Here is a 9,368-nt window from a genome sequence, read left to right on the forward strand (position 1 = left end):
CTCAAAACTTTATAGACGTGAGTGTTATTGCTGTTAATTAATATATGTATGTGTGTCTGCATGTGGATACAGGCACATGAGCCAGGTACCTAAGGGGGCCAAAGGCATCTCCATCCTGGAGATGGAGTTACTGATGGTTATGAGCTGCCCTTGTGTGGGTACCAGGAACCAAATTCAGGTCCTGTGGACAAACAGTAAATTCTCTTAACTGCGCAGCCATCTCTCCAACCCCACTTAGATTTCGTAAAGATGCAAATTTCCATTTAAGAAAAAACAAACTCAAGGACTCCTACTTTTCCCTTAATTTAAACAAATTGTGGCACATGCCTTTAATCCTCTGTAAGGTCCCAGGCCAGAGTGTTGTATATAGTGAGCTCCGGCACAGCTAGGACTACATAGTGAGAACTTGTCTGAAAGACAACAACAAAGCTGGCACAGCGGCGCACGCCTGTAATCCCAGCACTCAAGGATGCAGAGGCAGGCTGATCTCTGTGACTTCAAGGCCAGTCTGGTCTACAAAGCGAGTCCAGGACAGCCAAGGCTACATAAAGAAATCTTGTCTCAAAAAACCAAACCACTGAATAAATTGAAATAAATGATAATTAAATAATTTAAAAAAACAAACCAAAACAAACAAAAAAATTGCCATGGTTATGGTGTGTAAACTTTGATCCCCAGTTATCTCTGATTGGTTAAATAAAAGAGCCTGTGACTGGACAGAAGAGACATGGTGGGGCTTTGGTCCCCTGGCTTGGGATGTGAGGGGGGGACCACTAGGCAGGAGGAAGAAGAGAGGCAGAAGATGGAGAGAGGATATGGCCTAACAGAGCAGATCCAGCCCAGACAGGATGAACATTGGCAGGTAACTTGGGGAGTGTGGCTGGGAAGCAACAGACTAGCTTAGAAAAATCAGTTTAAATCGTAGCTGTCCAGTTACTGTGCTGAAGCTTGTTAAATAAATCAGTAGATCTCTGTCTCCATTATTGGGGAGCTGGCCCAGGGAAAAGGCCCTTTAAAGTGAATGAATATCACAACACCCAACCGTGCTCAGTAATGCTCAATAAAAACCTGCCTGTGGTTTCACTTTGGATGCCCTCTGCAGACAAATGCCACATCATTTGGCTTTCTTCTTTCTTTCTTTCTTTCTTTCTTTCTTTCTTTCTTTCTTTCTTTCTTTCTTTCTTTCTTTCTTTCTTCTTTTGTTTGTGAGGCATGTTTTCACTATGCAGTCTCTATGTAGACGAGGCTGTCTTGGACTCACAGATCTGTCTGCCTCTGCCCGCTGGGTGCTGGGATTTTGGTTCTTGACATATAAACCCCCGCATTGCTTCCTGGCATCTTTATCTTTGTGATTATGATGTCACCTCAGGGCTAGATAGTTCAGGGGCATCGTCTCCTCTGTCTTGTGTGTCATTAGTTTGACGTCTGGGTTTGGAGTCAAATAATGGTTGAGGGAAGATGATGAAGTACCATCGCTCAGGTGTATCATATTACGCTGTGAGGTGTCTGTAAAAAGATGCTTAGGTTCTTGAGCGAGACCCCCAGCTGCCTCGGAAAGTATGAATGGCAGAAGTGTATGTGGGTCAGCAATGAAGAGTGGGATGTGCCTTCTTGCATTCAGGAACCTTCCATCTCAGCACCAACAATTCCAGGCATCAGTGAGCGTCAGGTATCCCGTGTGGTTGCACGTAAACTAATAAGTCAGACATTATACCTCTCAGAGGCCCATCGCCTTAATCTCTGCTAAGTGGGTGTTGATTACCTCCAGCTGTTGACAAATGCCAAGTTAAAGTGGCCGGTTAGAGGAATGTCGACACGAATTCCAGAACTGCTTTAGTTCATCTTTCCCCTTCGGTACGCCCACGCATCAGCTACTTATTTGCTGTAATGAACACGCCATTCAGCTAAAAAGAGATTAACTGCTTAAACCTCAGCAGTACAGACGGAGAATGCCAGTGCCGCCTTGGGTTTCAGTGGATGGTCCAGCAGTTAAATGATAAGGTGTCATTTCTTCCTTTGTAATCCAGATGGCTTCTCTTGGGTTTAGAGCTCCCCGGCTGATTGTCCTGAAGGAACACCTGAAGCAGTGAACTTATGTCTGCGGTGCCGTCTGGCAGTGCTAACCACCCCAGAGTAGAGCCCACTGACTCCGTCCAATCGTTCTGCTCTCCATGAGCCCTTCTCTGCTCCAAGGCTGATGGGAAATTTGCTTACCTCGTAGCTGAGGGGAGGGAAATGGAAAGAAGACTTGGGCATGCACCTGGGCAATAGCCTTGTGATGCCCAGATGACACAGGCCACTAACAAGCCCCTCCCCCGCTTTCTCCCACACGTGCCCTTCACCAAGGGAAAGTTCTACTTCTTCAGGGCAACTCTCTGGGCTGTTTCAGCTCCGGTCTTCACCTTTCTCTGAACTCTAATTATAATCAGACTTCTCTCTCCATCAATTTAAGATTGGTTGTTTACCAATTTATGTGGGGGGGTTGTTTGTTTGTTTGTTTGTTTGTTTGTTTTAGTATTTTACTTGGGCTTCTCTGGAGTTCGACCAGAGCTCTCAGAAATCACGGGCAAATAATGCATGGTCTTGCCTCAGGAAATGCGTCTGTGTGATCCATTATGACTCTTCCTGGGAGGGTCTGTAGTGGGGAGGTTGTTCCAGCTGTGAGGATAGCGTTCTTGTCCCTGGGATACTATCTCTTTCTAAGGAGTGTGTCGACCCTGTGGCCCGTACTGTACGGGAGCACACATCAGCGGATGGTTCATGCACCTGGGGATTTAGTCTTCCAATACAAGTGTATTAAATACCTACTGTGTAGGGCAGCCTGGATTGTCAAGACGAAGAACTGGCAAGCTCCCTGCCGACCACTTGCCAGAAATGAAGCAAAGGGGCTGGGGAGATGCCAGCAATTGAGGCCTTGGGTTCAGTTTCTAGCTCCCAAATAAGTGTCCGGAACTCCACTTCCATGGAATCCAGTACCCTTTCCTTTGTGAGCTCCTACACACACATGATGAACATACATACATACATACATACATACATACATACATGCAGGTGAGAACACTCGTGCAAATGAAATGAAAACAATAAAATTTTGGGTTGGAGAGACATCTCAGAAGCCCACTGGCTCTTCTTTTAGAGGACCTGGGCTTGATTCCCAGTACCCACATGGTGCACAGAGATATACATAAAATGTAGAACAAAATTTAAATAACAGTAATATAATGACAATAACAACTTAAAAGAAATGAGGCAAAGTTTAGAAGCACCAGAGGAAGAGCTGTTCTTTCTTACTGCGCTCTTTGAAGCCAGCTGTGAAGCAGCAGCAAAGCCGACGTGAATTTTTAGTGGGCTTTCTCATTCACCCCACCTCAAACTCACTGTACCCTGGCCTTTCCAGCTGGGAGATTAAGCTGTACAATCTTGCTGCGAGAAACTGGTTTGTTCAGGTCTGTCTGAGGCAGGCACCCTGGCCAGGTTGGGTGGAATTCAAGTGTGCACATCTAGATACGTCTGAGTTTGGGCTGGAACCCTGTCAGTGGGCAAGGAGGGAACATTACCTTTTCTGCTTAGGGAACTGAATGATTTGGCAAAACAGGGGGACCAGCCTTGGGTTCCACAGTCCACCCTCTCACCTCAGCAAGACCTGCTTCAAGTTGTAGGCTGTGTCTGCCCCCTGCAGGGGGACGTGAGGCTGGCCAGACTTCCTTTTGAACTGGACCTCTTGAAGAACCAGAGTCACATTCTGGATAGTTGTGAAGTCTGCAGTGATGATCCCATGTCCTGGCTGCCTTCACTTTTCTGCTAGACTTAGAGAATGTACTAGAATCACGTTCATATCAGGCCGTAAAGGAAGACATTGCACACACTTTTTTTTCCAGTCCACTTTATTTCTTGTGTGTGGAAATTGTAGTAGGACATCAGTGGCAGAGCCACACAGGGACCCCTGAGCTAGACCTCTCTCATTTATGGTGACATCACCCACCCTTTCTAATCATCATTCTCTTCCTACACCTCTCTAGCAATCTATTCTGTCTCCCTTGACTGACTCACCTTGTGGGCATAAGGTTATTGTGTAATTCAAATGCTGATTCTATACCCTCTGTATCTGTTTGCAATCCTTGTTCTGAGGATCTCCTGTCTCAATGTTGTGTAAAAATTGCTCCCTAATTGTCCCCTGATATGTCAACAAAGCATCTTATAGCTAATCACTGAGCAGGGGAGAGAAGAGGGCTGGACTTCCTGGCAGCCAGGGGAGGAAGAGTGAGAGGTGGAAGTAGGGAATTGAGCTTTGGGCAGAGGTCCAGGAGAGAGGAAGAAGATTCAACTGGATCAGAGAATGCCATAAAGTGCAAGTATTTCTGGGATTTACTCTGGAAGGAAACTAGACTAGTTTAAAGGGTTAATAGATTTAAACTGTTCAGTTGTTGTGCTGTGAAGCTTGTTAAAATAATATAATAGAGGCTCAATTATTTGTATGATATCCGGGTTAAGAGAGAAACTGAGAAACAAGCACAATTATATAAAAATAACTGTAACACACCTCACTGATTTTTCTTCCTCTTACAATATCAAAAGCAAAACTTAACTACCAGTGAAGGAAACCAAAGAACAAAATAAAAAAAGTGCAACTTGTTTTTTCAACACTCCCCTAGACATTTGTTGTTTTTTGTTTTGTTTTGGTTTGCTTTGCTTTATTTGAGATAGCAAATAAAGCACTATGTAGCCTTGACAGCATTGGAGCTGAGAATATAGACAAAGCTAATCTATTCATAGAGATTCACCTGCCTCTGCCTCCAGGGTGCTGGTATTAAAGGTGTGCACCACTGTGCCCAGGCCTTCTCCTAAACACTCGATTTGTCAATAGTTCATGAATAAATATGTATTTCTTAGATTCCACTCTGCTTCAATTCATCCTGTTGAATTGACTGAACTTGGAGAAGTTCAAGTCTTTTTCTTTCTTTCTTTTTTTTTTGAAACAGGATTTCTCTGTGTAGCCTTGGCTGTCCTGGACTTGTAGACCAAGCTGGCCTAGAGCTCACAGAGATCCACCTGCCTCCTCCCCGAGTGCTGGGATAGCAGGTGTAGACCACTGTTCCCGGTCTTCTTTTTTCATTCAGACTTGTTTTGGTTACAAGTGCCAGAAACCCAATTTAGACTAGCTTGAACACAAGGGAGGTTTAATTGGAAGTCTGGGAATGTATCTAGCTTCTAGTTTTTCTAGGCTCAGGAACTACAGGCGATCACCACCTGAGCCTTCTAACTGCTTGTCCGGAAACCCTGCTGCTAAGGTTGCAGTCCCAAGTCTGCCATGACCAGAAGGTCTTTCTTTTCTCTGCCCAAGGATCCCAGACCATCCCCCCCCCACCTGAAGAATGTCACATAGTCCTTAGGGAAATTACAGGTCCAACTCCCTTCCTCCCAGTAAGAACCCATTCAACAGGCACCTGGGATTGCCTGGAATGCCTCCGAATGTAATGAGGCATCTCAGTACCTCAGCCCTTCAGCCAATGGTTTGTACCCACCCTGGATATCCCTTCCCCATTCCCAAAGTTCTATATAGCTCCTCATTTGCCCTGACTAAAGTTGACTGCCTTCCCAGAGCTGACCCTGGAGTGTCATCGCTTCAGTCCATACTAGTGGAGCTTCCAAACTCCCAGTCCCCTGTGGTGGACCCATGTCACGGACGATCCCTGGGGCCAGGGAGGGTCACAACTTGTCTGTGTCACACTCATTATTTTCCCACGCATTTCAGAATAAGCATCCCAGCACAGACACATACTCTCCATGTTAAACTTCTGAAAACCAAGTCTCTCCCCTTCTACCTCTAAATGGACTCTAGGAAAGGGCACTCTTTGGCCTAGATGGGGGCACATCCTCATTCCTGGATCAATCCCTGTGCCCAAGAGAATGAAAAACTAGGATTGAAGAACAGTGTTGTCCATGTGCAAGCACACACACACACACACACACACACACACACACAGAGAGAGAGAGACTGAGAGAGAGAGAGAGCTCTATGATTAGAGGGCAGGGTTCCACAATCAGCATAGGAACAAATCCCCACAAAAGGAAATTAGCAGATTCTGACTTCATTTTTTATTATGTGTATGTGTATGTATGTACATGTGCTGTGCATGTATGTGTGTGGCAGTCAGAGGACAGTTTTCAGGAGAAGGTTCTTTACTCTCACCGTGCGGGTTCTGGGCTTGAACGCAGGCCACCAGGCTTGGTAGCAAGCATCTTTACCTGCTGAGCCTTCTTGCCAGCCCCAGATTCCTACTTTTCCACATGCCCTCACTATCCTTGCAACGGTCAGGGTTGATGTCTGTACTATGTGGCACAGGTCTCTACACTCTGTCTGTGACCCTCTATCCTTACTGTGTACCACACACAAGCTTGTGCATGCACACGCACACACACACACACACACAGCATGATCTGCATGACCCTCAGGCTTGCATTTCTTAACGATCCATGGGTTGATACTGAAAGTGAAATAAATTCTGTAACTCAAGGTGTCACCGAACAGCTAATTTGCAGAAGGAATGCTCATGGGTGTGTCGCTAAGGCTCCCCACAGAAAACAGAGCCCACCTCAGGCAGCTAAGCAAGCAAACCTAAAAGGAGAACCTCTTACGGGAGTGTGCACAGTTAAAGAAGTGCAGAAGGGCTTGGAGGCTGTGAGTCCAGTGGAGTCTGAAAGCCACTATCTCCCCAAGCATTGGGGAGGAGGGAGAAAGCAATGGCAGTGGCTCCATGAATCAGTCCACCTATGGAGAGCCATGTCTGTGTCTCAGCTCCTGCAACCTCCCTACCTTCCATCTTCCCAGCATCCCAGACTAGAAGGGCCTGCACCCTCCTGGAGTGCAGGGAAAGATGGGGAATGGATCTAGGAGGCAGGCAGGCAGGCAGGCAGGCAGGCAGGCAGGCAGGGAAATCAGCAGAACCACCACAGTGCTACAGCATCTCTCCGCTCCAGCCACCACTCCGACTGTGGTAGAAGGTGAGCTCCAGTCAACCCTTGGAGGGAGACGTCCATCGGGACTGGAGGCAGCTCTCAGACCGCAGGGCCTCCAGTGTCTCACCAGCTCTGGGGCTGGGAGGAGGTGAGATGGACTACACAGAACAGGAAGACCGCTGAGCAGACTCTTGGAGACCAAAGGCTCTCTCAACCTGTGGCTCGTGACCCCTTCAGGGGTTGACTGACCCTTTTTCAGGGGTCACCTAAGAGCATTGGGAAACACAGATATTTACGTTATGATTCATAATGGTAGCACAATTACAGATGTGAAGCAGCAAACAGTCATTTTGTGGTTGGGGTCAGTACAACACAAGGAACTGTGTTAAAGATTGCAACGTTAGGAAGGTTGAGACACACCATTCTCCATAGTGTGGGCTAGGTAGCACAACCTGTCACCTCACTGTGACGTAATCTTCAAGCTTCCTCTCCAGCCCTTTCTTCGGATGGCCTTGGTACAGGGAGGACTCCAGTGGTAACGCAGAAGGGGATATGTTACGGTCAGCTAAGTTGTTCAATGACTAAAATGCATTTTTTTTGCCTCCCCCTCCCCTCAGTTTGTCTCTCTTATTAGGGTATGTAGCCCAGTCTGGCCTTGAGAGCCTCCTGACCTCATATGCTCCTCCTTTCGGGTGCTAGACTTACAGGTGTGGTACACACCTGGCTCTAACATACGGTCTTTATTGGGCCTATTCGCATGTGTTTGTTTTTTTGAAAAATCAATGAATATTATACCGACAGGAAGCAGACATTTAGCTCTCAATGCAGGAGACACCTCTCAACGCAGGGTTGACTGGCCTGGGCCTGTGCTACGACTTTCCAGCCATGTGTAGCTTACAGCATTTATTCATCTTTTTAAAGGAGAGAAGAGAAATGAAAGGAAGTCATGAGGGAAATATTCGGAATGAAGTGAAGGATAACAAAGTGATTATCTACTGCAGTGGGTCTCAACAGTCCTCATGTTGCGATTCTTTAATATAGTTTAATACCCAGTGGTCCCCAGCCATGAAATTATTTCGTTGCTACTTCATCACTGTAATTCTGCTACTGTTGTATATCAGAATGTAAATATCTGACATGCAGGAAAGCTGATGGGTGACCCCTGTGAAAGGGTCATTTGACCCCCAAATGGGTCATGACCCACAAGTTGAGAACTGCTGGTTTTATTGTATTGTGACTTAAGGAGGGAAAAAAAAGTCAAAAGTTTATAGCTTTTTCTTAGAGAATATGCTTATTATGAAAAAGTATGTTATTGGAAGGAAAAGGAAGGTAAATCCTGAGCATAGGAAGGAATTCTGAGCTGGGAGCCAAAAGCAGTACTTCTGACCTAGAACACGTTCTTGTTTTAATGAGAAAACGTTTAATAAAAGGCTTTTCTAAGCAGATATTGCTACCCATAGGCCTCTAGAAAAACAAGCCAAATTGTCATGCAAAATATTAAATGATAAGTTTACGAAATATGAAAATCATTCTTTAGAAGAATATGGTCAGGGATGGAGAGATGGCTCAGAAGATAAGACCATTAGCAGCGGCTCCTTCAGAGCTGTTTGTTTCCCAGCACCCACCTGGTAGCTAGCTCCCAGTCATCTGCAACTCCAGTTCCAGAAGATCTGATGCCCTCTTCTGGCCTCCACAGGCACTGCGAGCATGTGGCACACATACACTCACACAGGTTTACTGAGAAACCAGCCGATTCCATTTTGTAACCAGAGGGCATTTTGATCCTCTAGCTTATTTAGGTTTCCATTTAAAAACAGCCATATAGTTTTGCCCTATAAAGGAGGCTTAGAAATTGCCTCAGTACTGAGTGGGAGACAGCCACAATTCTGTTCTGCTGCACACAGAATAAAGCTTGCTTGGATTTGTCAACAATTTGTGGTCAGTGGTGTGTTTCTCCTTGGTTGGTGGAATTAACATTTGGAGGCCCCAGTGAGATAAAGACCCCAACCCAAATTCGGAAGCTGGACCCTACCCTCCAGGCCTCTGGTACTGGAATGCCACTTTCCATGGGGTGCGCACCTTGAGACATTCTAAGGCTCTGGGGTGTGCTTTCGGTTTCAGTTCAGTGGACTGCTGGAGCTAACAGGCTGCATCAAAAGATAACCAGCCAGCACCTGCCTGAGGAGGCCTCCACTGGTAAGCCATCATTTTATTTCTAGTTCAGTTGGGATCCTATCTGGGGATAGTGAGGTGACTGCTGAGACATTGCACTGCTCACCTATCTCTTATCCCCATGTCTTGTTCTGTGTTTGAAATGACTCATTTTACAGAATAAACAGGGATGCCTCCAGACTTCATTGTACAGGGAGCTGAGATCAGTCAGGCCCAGTCATATATACAAATGAAGGTGG

The sequence above is a fragment of the Meriones unguiculatus genome, chromosome 20 (genome assembly GCF_030254825.1).
Source record: "Meriones unguiculatus strain TT.TT164.6M chromosome 20, Bangor_MerUng_6.1, whole genome shotgun sequence".
In the NCBI taxonomy this organism is placed as follows: Eukaryota; Metazoa; Chordata; class Mammalia; order Rodentia; family Muridae; genus Meriones; species Meriones unguiculatus.